We start from the raw sequence: 16895 nt of genomic DNA, 5'->3' as shown, positions 1-16895 counted from the left end.
ACCCTAGATCACTAAACATACTTTCGAGTTACACTGTCACTACACATTAAGCTCACAGACTAACAAAATTTAAGTTCAATATTTTACTTATTTATCATATTTTTTATTTATTTTTATTTATGACTGAAAAAGTAATTTAGATGAAAGGAGATTTATTAAAATGTACTTAACTATCATCAAACTAAATGAATGTATTCCTTGCAGTCATTGCAAACTGGAGCAGTGTGTTTGCCACCAATGGCCTTGCTGCAGGAATGGCACGAGAACTTGGTCATCCTGCGCTTCTGGTATGGACTAAATACACACATTTTGTTTTGCTGTGCCTGAGACGTATTTGCCACAACACTGTCAATTTTCAAAATATCTTTGATACTTGCGTTAATATCCCTCCTCAAAGTCACAGTATCAAAACGTTCCCACAACCACGGCTGGGGTCTGTAGCATGTGAGACTAAGGCCTCATGTCCACGGGCAAAAGAAGAATTAAAATCCACAGCGGATTTTAACTCTTCTCCTGCCCGCGGATCCGCATCCCATAGGGATGCATTGACCACCCGTGGGTAGATAAATACCCGCGGATGGTCAATAAAAGTGATTTTTAAAAAAATGGAGGATGAAAAAATCTGGACCATGCTCCATTTTCATGCGGGTCTCCCGCGGGCTTCTATTGAAGCCTATGGAAGCCAAAGACAAAAATCAGAATTTACTCACCTGCTCCGGTTCTTCCCTTCGCCGCGGCGTCATCTTCTCTCCGTTGCGGCCGGATCTTTTTTCTTCGGGCCGTCCCCGACGTCATCCTGCGCCTCTGCCGAGCCAAAGAAAGAAGATCCGGCCGCGACGCAGAGAACATGACGCCGCGGCGAAGGGAAGAACCGGAGCGTGAGAGAGGTAACTTTATTCTTATTTATTCTTATTTTCATCCCTCATGTCCGCGGAGCAGGAGGGACCCGCTACGGATTCTCCATGGAGAATCTGTAGCGGGTCTGATTTTCCCCGTGCACATGAGACCTAAAGGTTGATTTACACACAACGATTACCAGTCAAAATTCACCCAAACGGCAGCTTTTCAGCAATTATCCTTGTGTGTAAATGTGTGCCCATCCTGCACTTACCATGCACTCTTTGTCCATCCCTGAATTCAGCTCAGCATAGGGCTGCATTCAGACGAACGTATATCGGCTGGGTTTTCTCGCCGAGCCGATATACGTCGTCCTCATGTGCAGGGGGGGGGGGGATGGAAGAGCTAGGAGCAAGAACTGAGCTCCCGCCCCCTCTCTGCCTCCTCTCCGCCCCTCTGCACTATTTGCAATAGGAGGCGAGACGGGGGCGGGGTTAAGTTACGCGAATTAGCCCCACCCCCATCTCTCCCCATTGCAAATAGTGCAGAGGGGCGGAGAGGAGGCAGAGAGGGGGCGGGAGATCAGTTCCTGCTCCTGGCTCTTCCATCCTCCCCCCCTGCACAGGAGGACAACGTATATCGGCTCGGTGTGAAAACCGAGCAAATATACGTTCGTCTGAATGCAGCCTAAAAGCCATAGTCTCTGATAAGAGGGACCGCATGCTGAGTTCTCCCCGGGCAGCGCTGATAACATAGTTATTAGCTGGCAGCCCATGGCAGAACAATGGACATGTGTTTAAAGAACAGACCACCTGCTGTTCTGTAAATATAACTCCTGGCGGCTTATTAACATGCAAATAAAGTTAATTAGCTGCTAATGGACATCATTAGTACCTAATGCAAAATGATCACTCAAAGATGTTTCTGATTAATTTTGAGCAATCATCCTTGTGTGTAAATGGACCTTAATGTTTAATGATCCAGGGTTAATAGTATGGGCGAGATAAGATAGGACCAGAAGTGTACAAGCTTTCCCAGTTTAAGGGCTCATTCACACGGGTAGCTAGGCACGCAAAAATCATGCGCTTAAAAAACACATGGCTATTAGAACCAATGGTTTCCTGTGGGAACATTCAGATTCCTTTATCTGAACGTTCTCATAGGAAAACATTGCTTCTAATGGCCACGTGTTTTTTGCGCGCCTAGCTCCCCGTGTGAAAGAGGCCTAAAGGTCAGAATAAAACTTGTCCTATCGGAGACCTTTATGCCATATTCACAGTATATCAATGTTGCCCACCCAGTAGTGCTAGTTACACACAGCCCCCATATCATTACCAGCCCAATAAAACCTCTCCATTCCTGACAGACATATCTTTCTGAACTATCAGCACCCAGGGGCAGGTTAAGTCTACCATTGCTCTGAGCTGTATAAAGATTGTGGATCCCCTGCCAGTCTAAAGTTTTTAAATTAGCTGACAATTAGAATATATATACAGTAACAGAATTGAGGTTATTGCATTGATACAGTACCAGAACCAAGGTTATTACATAGATATGGCATATAGCAGCTCCTGGCCCTGTGGACTTGTATAATCAAGCTGATAAATAAAAAATTGTTGTCCATTGATTTATCATATTGAACTACACAGCTTGTACTATTGAATTGGCATTAAAATTGGCCCTTGTATATAATAATAATAATGTAGGCGTCCAATTCAAATAACTATTGATTTTATATTCACACCCGGATTCTGTAGATAAAAAGCTTTAGATTTTGTAGCATATAAACAGGCTTTACGGATACGATGCCTGCATGGAAAAAAGCCTGTTACAGATAACCAATTTTGCTGACCTCCAGGAGATGGTAATAAACACGCTAGGAGATATCAATAATTACATGAATTGTAACTCTATATTTGTCGTTTACCTTATCGATTGCAAATTGTGCCAAGCTTCTAAGCATTTTTGTCAAAAATATTAAGGCAACTTGCAAGGGTTCTCCTTTCAGGGAATAGAAAGGGCTGCTGGATCTATGTTCTAAATCTTTATTTCTGAAATGTGTAGCATTTACAGTTGAAGTGGCTAGTAGTGTTGTTCATTGTGATTGGCCAGGCAGTAAAATCGGCTCAATTTTTTGCCAAATCGGATCAAATGAGTCCGACCTGATTTTTGGTGAAAATCGTGGGAAAATTTAAAATTTCACAAAATGCTTGGTACAAAGGTCAGAGTGAAGCCAATCAGCAGCCAGGTCACCTTTATGATGTAACCAATGTTTTCTCCATCTTGCATATGGGCAGCGGTTTCATTGGACACCTGCATCCTATGACCCCGCCATCTATAACATAGGCACTGTATTACCAGCAGGCATTTTACATCTGAACACAGGACAGACATTATGCCACATATTAGGTTGCCTATTTGTGATGCATACCTAGGGAGAGATATTCGGCAGAGGATATATTACTGCTGGTGTGAAAAATTATATACCAGCACAGAAGATAAAGTGGGTTGTATTGGAGGAAGCAGAGAAGCTGCATGAATGTCCTATGTCTACACAATACGTGCTGTGTACTTAGGAAGAGATAGTCTGCAGAGTGTATATCTCTGCTGCTGTCACCACATATAGCAGCAGAGCAGACAGACAAGCTATGCTTTTGCATGGGGAAAATTGCAGTTCTCCGTTTGTGGCCTCAGATGTTGTTCAAAGTTGTGCATCTGGCCAATACAAATTATTTGTAGGCTTGAAGCAGGTACCTGTGGGGTGAGGGGAAGTAAGTGAAGCTGCGCAAATCGGGGACAGTTTAGAATATATAATATATACTCTCTGACCTTCTGTTCTCACATATCGTGCCGACCTGGGATTGTGGACTAGTAGGTGCCAGTGGGTTTTCGTGAATTTAAAACAAAAAAAAAACTAACTGAGAAACAGCAAAAAGACATAGGGGCAAATTTATGAAACAGTCTAAAAGCAAAACTTCCTTATTTCTCTATAGTAACCAATCACAGCGCGGCTTTTACTTTACTAGAGCAGAATATAAAATGAAAGCTCTGCTCTGATTGGTTGCTTTAAGCAACTAAGAGTGTTTCATAAACCTTCCCCATAATGTGTGTTAGTGGCCTGAGACATTGTTAAAAGTTGCTCATTTGGCCTATATAAATTACTAGCATACGTGACAAAGCTGCTAGTGGTTTTCTTGCAAACAACACAGTTAGCTGAAAAGTTAAGTAAAACTAAACTAAAAACGAAACAAGAAAACCCTAACTATAAAAAAAATAAAACAACCACAAAAATAAAGGTCGATGTGTCAGTAGTGGAGGTGGTAGAGGACGCGTCAAGTTGGCGCTTCAAACGGCTCAATATTCTGCAGAAGGCAAGTCAAGCCCACTGCCATTCCTTAGAAGTAGTTCTGCCCGTGTGCTACATTCACAGCAGGCAGAACAGATCATAGATGGATGACACAGCATGCCTCAACTACCACCACCTCCTCTTCTTTCCAGTCGCTGGCACACAGCAGTCAGTCTGCACCAGCCAGCCATGAGCATCACCCCTCTACTTCACCCCATGCCAAATCTCCCACACAGTTCAAAGCAGTCCACATGGATCAGTCTGAGGAGCTGTTTTATCATTCAGTGTCATAGATGTCAACAGGGCAGTCTAAACAACCAGAGGCAGAAGAGCAAGACATTGAATGCACTGATACCCAACCATTTTTTTCTCCGATAAGGAACATGAGAGTGGGTCTGTGTGACTGGTCATCCCTCCACAGGCAATATGTACTCAGGGGGATGCCAAACCAGAGGTGTCAGCTCCCAATGCTCGCTGTAGCATAGAATCAACTCAGGAGGAGAAGGACAATGAAGAAGAGGTGGAAGAGGATAACGTACTTGACCTAACATGGAGAGGCAGAAAGAGTCATCATAGCTGCTTTCAGGAGGAAGAAACGGGCGTTGCAGGGCAGCACCCTGACAAGAAAAGGAGTAGAGTGTCAAAGAAAAACAAAAGGGCTGTACCACCACCACCAATCTCTACTACTAGTCACAACAACATTGGGTCCCCATCTAGGTCTGCTCACAGGACTTGTGCAGCCTGGGCATTCTTTGAAACCACAGGTGAAGACAAAAGAGCGGTCATCTGTAATATCTGTGGTAATAGGTTAAAACATGGCAGGAATGTAAACAACCTCACCACAAACGTATGAACAGCCACATGAATTGACATCATGTGCTGTCTTGGAGAGCTAACGTGGGCCAGGGAGCAAAGAGTCTGCTTTATTCTGCTCCCTCTTCCACTGTAGCTGCCTCTTCCTCCATCTTCCTCCCTGTTCATGCATTAGCCTCTGAGTACAGAGAAGTAGTTTTATGTAGGGGCAGTAACACGCCTACCTTGGGCATCTTCTCTGATGATCAGGCTGCAGACTTCAGAGCCAGGAGTGGGAAACAGAGAGCAGAAGTTGTGCCACCATCAACACCACCACCTTCACCAACATTGACATCTGCCTAATATTACAAAGTGTTCCAGGTCCACAGCCATCCCTCCATACTCCCTCCAAACTACTGATTAGTTAGCAGGCTGGCAATTTTTAATCACAGATGACTGAGCATAAATTTATATGAATAACCACACTATGCTCTCAAGGTGCTGTTGCTGCTGGTGGTGGTGGAACTGCTGCTGTCCTCCTGCTTCAGCCATGTTTCCTCCTCCTATTCCTCCTCCCCCCAAATAAAAAAAAAATATCAATAAGGAAATATAATATGGAGCTATAGATCTCCTCTTTCGACAAGGAGCTCATTCTGCCCTCAAGGTGCTATTGCTGGTGGTGGAACTGCTGCTGTCCTCCTGCTTCCACCATGTTTCTTTCTTCTCCTATTCCTCTTCTTTCTTCTCATTCTTCCAAAAGACAAATTTCCTAAAATACAAGAAACAGCTGTAGCTCTATAGCTTTTCGGTGGAGAAGGTCTGTGCTTGATTATTCTGTTCATCTGGTAGAATTTGTCCTTTGCAAAATTTATAACATAGCTTTTAAAACAAGTAGCACACCTGTTGTCTCCCTTGGCATAATTTTTAACTTTACTGCTTTTCCTTAAAGGAGGATGCCCGTTGCTTGGGTGTTGTGTTCATTTGGCAGAATTTGTCCTTGCAAAATTTATAACATTGCTTTTAGAACAAATAGCACACCTGCTGTCTTACGTAATGAAATCTTCGTTAGCTCTACAGCTGTTCCTTAGAGCAGGCCCGTGCTTGAGTGTTGTCTTCACCTGGAGGAATTTCTGCTTGTAAACCTTATGACATTGCTTTCAAAACAGGCAGCAATACCTGCTGTCTTCCTTGGTGCAATTTTTGATCTAGGAGACCCTATATGGGCCTTCATTATTTTTCATCCCTTCTAAACCTACTAAAAGACATGCATCAGGGCACATCTGCCAAAGTCCGTATCAACGGTTCAACCTCTGCTAGTTTTGAGACCTCGTCTGGTGTTCGACAAGGTAATAATGGGGTCACTCTTCCGGAGTACCACTTTACCGACCTGGACTACGCCGACGATGTTGCACTTTTGGATGTCACATCTAATAATCTGAGACACTCAATGGAACAGTTCAATTTTGAGGCGTCCTGTCTTGAGCTTCACATCTCCTGGCACAAAACCAAGCTACAGAATCTAGGATTTGGCGTAATCCCTCCGGACCTACACATAAACGGTCTGAGAATAGACGCTGTCAGTGAGTTCGTGTACCTCAGCAGCGTTCAGCACACAGATGGGAGGGCGCTTCCACGCGTCCTGCGGAGAATAGCGCTGGCAGCCTTGCTGATGAGGTCCCTGGATAAACTCTGGCAGAGGCAGAACATAACACTCAGGACTAAGATTCGATTCTACCAGACCTGCGTCATGCCAATATTATTGTACGGCTCAGAGACTTGGACCTTGCTGTCACAAACCACTGAGTGTCTGAAGTCCTTCCACATGCGATGCCAACGCCAGATTCTCCGTGTCCGTTGGTTTGACTTCATCAGAAACAGCGAGATACAGGCTTGCACGGGGCTTGAGTCAATCACAAAAACAATAAGAAGGAGACGATTTGCACTTTTTGGTCCTGTTGCACGCTTGTCAAAAGCTGTTCCAGCCCACAGTCCTCTAACCGAAGCAATTGCTAGGAAAATTGAGAGCCGACCCCCTGCCGGATGGTGGAAGCCCCCTGGTCGTCCGTGACACTCGTGGGTGCAACAGATAGGACCCGGTACCTCCTCCGACATCAACACCGAATGGAACAATGCTCTCGGTCGCGGTCATTCTAGATCGGTGCTAAGGACCCTCGTTGTTTAAGCGACATAACTAATTTGGTTTCAGTGATACCCATATGCTATGACTGACCCCTTCACCACTGTACACTATTTTTACCAATTTTTGGGAGGAGCACAGTGTTTCCCAGATGTGTGGCTGTACTCTCATGCAATCTGGGGAGCCTTGGCTGCATTACGGACCATCTGGACGGTAAATTAGTGAACCCAATTTTTACTCCCATTACTTTAATGGTAGTCGGAATTGTCTGTCCTAATTTACAATGATTTTGATGAAATTGGCTCATCATTAATGACTACAAGCCATTTTAATTTTTTAAATAAGAGTTGGCATTTTATTGAACACGGCAGTGCTGAATTTCATCTTAGAATTGTATCTGGCTTCCACTCAAGGTCTCTTTGGGCACGCTAGTTTGTCCTGGGCTGCAGCTTATTTGAGGTGAGCTGATGATTTTTGAATATGTCAAAATATGATGTCAATGGATCCAATGTTCATAATCATTTTGGGAATTGGGATCAGTAATTGGTGATTTTGAAAACTTAGGGTCTGTTTACACTAAAAGATATATCGTTTGAACGCGCGAACAATGTCTGATTTAGCTCGTGCAGCCTGTTTATACAGGCAGATACATCGTTGGCTCATTCAAACAAGAAGTCGTTCAGTCATTCACATTCACTGTATATGTGAATTCAAATGAATGAACGATTAGTATAAAAACCGAATGATTAGTGAATAAGCCAACAATGATTCTTTGCCTGTGTAAAATGAACAATGAACGAAAAGTAACCATTTATCGTTCGGCTTCGATCGTTGACTGCATTTACACTAAAAAATTATTGTTGATTTTTGCCCGTTTGAACGATTTTATAAACGCTAATCGTTCTATGTAACAGGGCCTTTAGTTGTGCAGACAGGATTTACTAGGAATAGTCAGTAACAGGCAGTGACAGGATCATCACAGGCAAACAACATCTCCCCAGACAGCCCACTTAGCACCACTTTGGTGTCTTCCTTTCCCAGAGTTATTAGCCAAGGGCAAGAGGTCACAGAAGCCTGTGATCCATGGAACGGAGAGCCACCTGCTCACTTCAGCCTTTTACTGCTCTCTATGGGTGGTCTTTATCTGATCAACTAAGGGGTAGCCAAAACAGCAAACAGCAGAGATGTATGTAGCTTGGGGAGGCAATGAGCTTATAGAAGCATCTGCTCCTCCCTGCTGTCATTAATGTGCTGGAGATGCAGGCGAACTATGGCAAGTTACTGACATACTGCATCACGAAAGAATACATCATCATATTCACATCCATCTATTAGATAGATAGAGTGTGCACATATATTCACTGATCAGCCATAACTTTAAAGCAACCCTTCAGGACTGGAGAAACAAAAATGGCCACACCAGCTTCACTGACTGCCTGATACACACTGTAGTTTCACAGAGGCAGACAAATCTAATGAAATTTCGAACCCTTCACAGAGTAGACGTAATTAAAATTAAAATTTTTATTTATTCAATTAAAAATAGGGCTCACAACAGACAAACAACAGAGGTTGTCACGTAGATTTGTGACACCAATAGGAGGGAAAAAAGAGAAAAGGGGGTGTAAGGGGTGGGGGTGGGGGTAGAGAAGGGGGGTACTGTATTTCAGAATCCTAAAGTATCCCCTATAATGAGGAAGATAATATGCCCCCTTATAATTCCCCAATGAATGTTTTCTGATAAGAGGACTTTAGAAGGAATTTTTAAACAAACATCCAGGAGGGAACCAATTTTTGTCCACCTGGAGTGTTACTATAAGTCACGGTTGGGTAAAAAATTAATTCAAGGTTCATTTGGTGGTACTGAATTCGTGGTACGTGGTTCAACACGTTTCGCCGATCATGTATCAGCTCATCAGGAACCAATGCGAATAAAGAGCATACTGAGTAATGAGATTGCTCAATAGCATAACCCAAACGAATAGTCAAAGAAACAAAAGAAAAGAGTATGCAGCTATCTCCTCTTATGAAAGCTGCTATAGTGCCGTAGTTGACAAAGTGGGGACTGCTGTATAAAACGACCTATGATAAAGGACCCTGATATACTGCCCCAGCAGGCAAGTTGCGTGCAGAAAAATAGCCACAAAGTAATAGAGGAGCTAGAAATAGAGAAGCCAGACTATTCGTTTGGGTTATGCTATTGAGCAATCTCATTACTCAGTATGCTCTTTATTCGCATTGGTTCCTGATGAGCTGATACATGATCGGCGAAACGCATTGAACCACGTACCACGAATTCAGTATCGCCAAATGAACCTTGAATTAATTTTTAGCCAACTGTGACTTATAGTAACACTCCAGGTGGACAAAAATTGGTTCCCTCCTGGATGTTCATTTAAAAACTCCTTCTAAAGTCCTCTTATCAGAAAACATTCATTCACAACCGACTTGCCCATGGGAGTGAGCCCTAAAATACGCAAGCAGCTTTGGGAGACCTCCCTAAGCCCAGGGCTACTATGGCAACCATCAGCATCCTGCGATCACTGGGGCTGAACAACTCTCTGACGGCCTGATGACTCAACTTTTCTTTGACGGATGATGTTGGTGGAAAGAAGGATTGGAGACACTGGCGTAACAATAGGTGATGCAGTTGCACCCGGGCCTAAGAGCCTTAGGGGGCCCATAAGGCCTCTCCTCTCCATATAGGGAGCTCAGTAGTATGAATAAAGCAATTATAGTTGGGGAGCCCTGTTACAGATTTTGCATTGGGGCCCAGGAGCTACAATTTACGCCTCTGATTGGAGACATTGAATCTCAATGCCCAATCCTTTTGCTCTCCAAAAGAAAAATTAGTGCCAGAACTGTCTGACTGCAGCTTACCTCCCTGAACATACAAATGCTTCACAGATCCCAGCATTCATGTTGGAACTAAGGGAAATAGCTGTTGGCCAAATGATCACTTGGCTGACAACTATTGAAGGTATAGTGGCCCATTACATCTATTCCTGGGCCCCTCCATAATGTCATACATGTAAGGTCTTGTGTTGGTGCGCTGTGCAAAAGTGTCTTGTCATTCTGTTATGTGTATTGCACAGCTGCAGCAAATGAAGTTAAGTGTCTGCAAAAGTGTGGGTGATGCTTGCAATGTATCAATTTGTCTTGTCATGTGGTATGAGTGAGCATATAAATAGGAGAGTCTGAGAATAGGAAAGGAGTTCTGAGGTTCATTCTGCTGGGTACCTGAGTCTTCAGAGTGCCAGCCACATGGGGGTACCTTCAACCCTCATGTGGTGAAGAATGGAGGAGGAAGAGCGGTTCCCGTTTACCTGTGTGACAGCAACCATGAGTTCCTTGAAAGAAGAGAGTGTGAACAAGAGAAGGTGCATACAACCAGGCTTAGTGCAGAGGTACTCAGTGATTGTCTTTCCTATGCGGCCGTCCTGAAGTCTGGGATCACTGCATAAAGGTACACCCATTTGTTTTTCACATTTGGACGTCCTCAAGTCTGGCACCACCGGATGGAGGTACTCTTAATAGGGTTCTGTCAGCAAAAAAAAAAAATTTATACTCACCTGTGCTTACCGGGCCATTCACCACGAACCTGCTGCTCTCCTTATGTCCCTCTGGCAGCCTTTCTATCGCAGGGCAGAAGCTTTCACCACTGCTTCGACCACTGCTGGACGGCAAGTACTGCCGCCTGGGTTAGTGGTCAACATGTCACAAGTGAGGCATCGCCCACTGATTGGCCTGGCCGCGTCTAACTTCTGAAGTCCTCGGAGAGTTGACGGCGAGTGCGCATGCCTCCCCCTTTCTTGTGCGCTTGTGCACTTGCTGTCGACTCTCCGAGAATGTCCGAAGTTAGACACGGCTAGGTCGGCGTCAGCGTGCAGGAGCCGCTGGGAGATGACCTCTCACGCGGCAGCTAAACAACAGAGGGAAGAAATGCAACGGGATTTGGTAAGTTTACTTTGTTTTTTTAACTCTTTTCTTTTCACAGGTTAGACTGTACAGGGATGCAGGGCAGGATGCAGACGAGTATAATTTTTTAAATTTTGCTGACAGAACCCCTTTAAGTCTACTTCTTTACCTGCACTGCCAATTCTGTGTAAATTGTACCATCATCTGGAATTTATGTTTAGTAATGTTTTGCCAGGCCCTGACCGTTCCCAGGGACCTGAGGTAGGTTACTTTTGTCTGCGGCTCCTTTATTTACCACCGAGGGTCATAACGGTGGGTAACGGAACGGTGGAGTCATCCGTGACATCTGCTATCCCTGTTCTCCAGTTTATTGGGCATCCCTATCCTAGGGGTGTCCGGAAGAGGTGCAGCGCTGCTCTGGACGAGGCTACGTGTGTCCCTCCAGGAGGGAGACTGGTAAGTGCCACCATGACAAGTGACCACTCTACCCTCCTAGCTCCTCGTCTTATGTCTGGGGTCACCCAACGGGACACTGCAAAGGTGTATGGGCACCTTTTGGCAGCAAGTGAACAATCAGTTCTTGAAGTTGATGTGTTAGAAGCTGAAAAAAGGGCAAATTTAAAGTTCTCAACAACTTTGACAATAGCCAAACTGTGATGGTTAGACAAGTGAGTGACCATCTCCAATGAGATGAGAAAGAGATATATCAGGTATTTACGGCATAAATGCTCTTTCCCTGTCTTCAATCGACACACAGTTTCATATTTCCTATGTTAATAATGTGCCCGCTCACAGTTTCATTTAAGCCACCCACTCTGGGGCGTTTTTTTGTGTTCGCAGTTGCACTGCATTTTTTCAAAATACATAAAGGAACGCACAAAATCATATTTAACCATGCACATTGACGGCTTCTTTTTTCATATGATCATATACTGCATGACAAAATATACTCAAGTTAACAAGCCCATTGAAATCAATGGGTTCTATTCACTGTATATTATGCGTTCAAAACTTTTGCACGTAATGCGCAGCGCAAATACATAGTGTGAACGGGTCTTTAGGCAGTTCTATTCTTACCTAAAAGGAAGTTGGGAATGGGCAGTTACAATACTGTTACAGGTGCAACAAAAAAAACTATGTCTATGGCTATGTGTAGCACAGAGGCTTCACTACAGCTCACTTTGTGGCTATTAAAAATATTCACGTTACTCTATTTTTCTCAAGATAAAGCTGCTTGAAATAGTGGCACTCATGATATATGTTTAAAACGCTAAAACTTCATATATCTGAGCTGGTCTAAATGACAGGTCTAGCCTGTGGACAAACTGGTATATACTTTGTAGGGATGACTGTCGAAATCCTGTTTCTGATCTTCAGGATCTTTGTCCAAATGTGGGTGGTCGACTGGAATATAAAGTAGCCATTTGGTGGTTGTACTTCTTTGGTGTCATTCCATTAGTAAAGTGGGACTTTTGTCACCTGGACATGTAGGGTGGTTTCACACACAGCATTTTTAAATACAGTTTTTGGTGCCAAAGCCAGAAGAAGATCCAGCAGGAAGAAGTCCTTCCTTTATATTTCCCAATTACTTTTGAATGCATGAACAACTATAAGAAAAAGTGTGGCCTTTTATTTAATGTGTATGAAACCCCTCTAAGTCTGGGTTCATACGGGGCAGAATTGCCGTAGAATTTCCATGCAGACTTTCTTCGCGGAAATTCTACCTGCAATCTTAGGCCTGAGACTAAGCAGCAAAGTGGACGAGATTTGCAAAAATCTCATCCACATGCTGCGGACAGCCCGCTGCGACCAAGCTGAATTGAAACTGACATGCCACGCGGAATTCAAAGCCGCAGCATGTCAATTGTATCGCTCTCTATGGAGAGAGATGGCTGCAGCAGAATAAGCCACTTTCAAAATCCGTGCTAAATGTCTTCAGCTGCGGAAATCTCGCTAAATTTCCATGCAGTCCTGCCTAAGGGTACGTTTGCACAGGGCGGAAATACAGCAGATTTGTACTTGATAACTGCCCTTGCTGTACTGGATGTCACCTCTCCATGCTCTGACTTGCTGGTGATCCTGTATTAGACTTGTATTACACATAGCAGCCAATCAGAGAAGGCAGAGTTGCAGGAGAAAGTGAGAGCCTGAACCAATGATGAGACAGGGAGTGTGTCCCAGACTACCTTAAACTGCCTGTAGACACTGTAGCTGGACTAAAAAGCAGCCTGAGAGCAAATTATAGGAAAATAAATAACCATATTCTATAGTTACAGACTTACATATCATTTTGAGCTGGACCATTGCTTTAAGATTGGAATATCATAGAATCATAGAATGGCAGAGGTGGAAGGGACCTCCAGGGTCATCTGGTCCAACCCCCTGCTCAGTGCAGAATCACTAAATCATCCCAGACAGATATTTGTTCAGCCTTTGTTTGAAGACTTCCATTAAAGGAGAACTCACCACCCCCCGTGGTAACCTGTTCCACTCATTGATCGCCTCACTGTCAGAAAGTTTTTTTCTAATATCTAATCTGTGTCTCCTCCCTTTCAGTTTCATCTCATGGTTTCTAGTCTTGCCTTGTGCAAATGCGAATAGGGCTGATCCCTCTGCACTGTGACAGCCCTTCAGATATTTGTAGACAGCTATTAAGTCTTCTCTCAGCCTTCTTTCTTGCAAGCTAAACATTCCCAGATCCTTTAACCGTTCCTCATAGGACATGATTTACAGAACGCTCACGATTCTGGTAACTCCTCTCTGAACTTGCTGCAGTTTGTCTATGTCTTTTTTAAAGTGGGGTGCCAAGAACTGGACACAGTATTCCAGATGAGGTCTGACTAAGGAAGAGTAGAGGGGGATAATGACCTCACGTGATCTAGACTCTCTGCTTCTCTCAATACATCCCAGAATTGTGTTTGCCTTTTTGGCTGCTGCATCACATTGTTCACTCATGTTCAGTCTATGATCTACTAGTATACCCAAGAATATACCTTAAAGCTGAAGACCACAAAGCCTTGACCAAAAGTAGCATATGAATGCATATAAAACTCTGCCCTTTCATTTTATTCTCCCAGAAATCTTGCTAGTTAGAAATATGTATTTGTTTACTACTTTTGTCCTAGATACATAGATGTAGTGTAAAAATAGTGTGGTACCACGGCAGCCAGATAAATCTATGATTCTATATATTCTTGTATTAAAAAAAAAAAAAAGTATTCTAGAGGTGATACCTTTATTGGCTAACCAGAAAAATGATATACACAAGCTTTCTAGGCTACTAGGCTTCTTCATCAAGCGAATATAACAATATATATGTTGTTACACCAGCCAGACGATAAAGGCCTAGTGGCCTTAAATGTTTGTATACATAATTATTCTGGTTAGCCAATAAAGGTATCGCCTCTAGAATACTTTTCAGTTTTTATACAGGAGTAGTTAACATCATACACACGTAATAAGTAAATGACAACTATTAAAAAGGTGACTATATTAAAGCCATCAAGACATCCTGTACAACTCCAGCATAAGGAAGAAAATAGAAAAGAAGTAGCTTTGCTCAGGACTGGTTGTTACATAATCTGCAGATGTTTTTACCCAGCATGTATTAATTATAGAGTGTTTTCTAGAAATCCTCACTTGTAAGAGTTCAGTCTGACATCAAAAAGACTTTTGGTAAATGATAATTATTAAAGAAAACCTCCAACAGGGAGACAATGTCTGTCCTAATAACAGCCCCTCCTCTCTCTACCCTCACACCGCACAGTAAAAACCACTTATACTTACCTTACCCTCCCTGTCTCAGTTCTGCGGACCCACAGCCATCTTCATATACAGGAGGATGAGAATAACTTCAAATTGTGCCTGTAATGACTCACCAGTAAATAACAATGGAACAGGAATGCACACTATATTATTTATAAAACATAACATTTATTAAAAGGGTTGTCCGAGTTGTAACATCTGTGGTCAACTCCTTCCCCATGCAAAATCAATCGATTGCGGAGCTCTGTTATTGGCTGGAGCCCTTGTGACGTCCTGTAAACAGAGACCGGAGTGGAGGATTGAGCACTGGTCAGGGAGAGGGGAGTAGATAACTTTTTATTTTCTTACTGCATGCAGAAGGGGTTGTCCTGAGATGTTACAACTTGGACAACCCTTTTAATACGTTCTTTTAATAGATCAGATTTTATGGATGTAGCAATACCAAATATGTTTTCAGTCTTTTTTTTCAAATTTTTATTAGGATTACTGGAAAACGGAGGGAGGAAGGTAAACATTTACCCCTTTCCAATCCACCGCCTGACGTCTAAAGACATTCTGATTGGAGGCTGTACAGCTTTCGATGTCGGAAGACGTCCAGCAGGGTATTCTTACTGTATATTACTGGCCGCTCTGTTGTCGGGGGCCTCTCCAACATGTCCAGTTCCACAGTACTGGCTCTAGCTAGCAGGTGGTGCCATTGTATAATGTCAGAAATAGAAAAACCCCTAGGAAAACCTGAATTAAAAATTGGATTGCAAAGGGTTAACTCTTTCCAATCCAATTTGTATCTTGGTTTTCCTAGGGAGCTTACTCTTTTTCTGCCGTTCTACAACGGTGCTATCTGCTGGCTAAAGTCAGTACTGCATGAGGTGACACGTTGGATAGGCTTCGACAGCAGAGAGACTGGCAATATACAGTAAGAGAACCCCGACGGATGTCTTCCAACATCGGAGCTGTACAGCCTTAAATCATAATGTCTTCAGACGTCAGACAGTGGATTGGAAAGGGTTAAAATCCTTTATTTTTTTGCAATTCTGACGCTGGCTATGTATGGAGTGGGTTTGGCTCTCAATTCTGGGCCATACAAACCCCATGCACACAGGATTCTCATTATGTTCTGGGGCACTAAGGGGTTAAATATACATTAAAATACCTGTAATTAGAATTCAGTATGTTCTCAACAGACAAACATATAACAAAACACATGTGTCACACCTGTTATAAAAATTGCCTCGTCCATATATCCATATATCGTGTGCAGAAAGTATCTGTAAAGCAATGACTTACCATAACGTCTGCTGATGTCATATGGAGTTCCAACTTCCTCCAGGCTGACCGGAGATGAGAAGTGTCACATATTGGCAAGTATCATGATACACGTGTGTCATACAAGAGGACAACCGTACCCAAAACACTACTGCTGTTGTACCCTGTATGCTCTCACACCCTATACATGGAGAGATTGGAATAGCCACCCTGCTAAGAGTGACCCCAAATGTCCCTGATCTCAAAGCAATACACTAACTCTGTAGGGACAACAGATAAGGTTGCAACGCGTTTCACCCATTAACATTCATTAGCGTATTAGGGGACTGATGTTCATCAACCATATGAGAAAAGCTCTCCAAAGAACTAGTTTAATGAAACAAGCTGCAGTGGCCATGCTACAAACACATATACATACTAGCTATGATAAGGAAGAGTAGTCACAGTTATATATATATGTTAACCTAATAATGACCAAATGCCCTAAATATAGTGGGTCACTTTAATAGGCATCTACCCACCCAAGCTATGCTTCATCACTCACTATAGTACAGATGTATAGGGGTTCCCATAGCAGCAAAGCAGAACCCTGCTGTATGCCATAATGGGGGCTTCTCTGCGTCCCATCTATGTACTGTCCGATCTGCATGGACACCGCACATTGATGGTCCTACCTCGTCTGTGAAAAGGGATGCGAATAGAACATCCAGCAATTTGGGTTTTTTTTTCCTTTTTTTTCACATATACCATCAGTCTGTGTAAAAAATCTCCTATGGGTATAGTCTAAAAGGGTATAATGGGGCCGCGTGTGGTCTGTGGAATATATGCACAGCA

Source organism: Eleutherodactylus coqui, chromosome 6, assembly GCF_035609145.1.
Source record: "Eleutherodactylus coqui strain aEleCoq1 chromosome 6, aEleCoq1.hap1, whole genome shotgun sequence".
In the NCBI taxonomy this organism is placed as follows: Eukaryota; Metazoa; Chordata; class Amphibia; order Anura; family Eleutherodactylidae; genus Eleutherodactylus; species Eleutherodactylus coqui.
The sequence above is the reverse complement of the archived record's forward strand: the minus strand, read 5'-3'. Positions refer to the sequence as shown.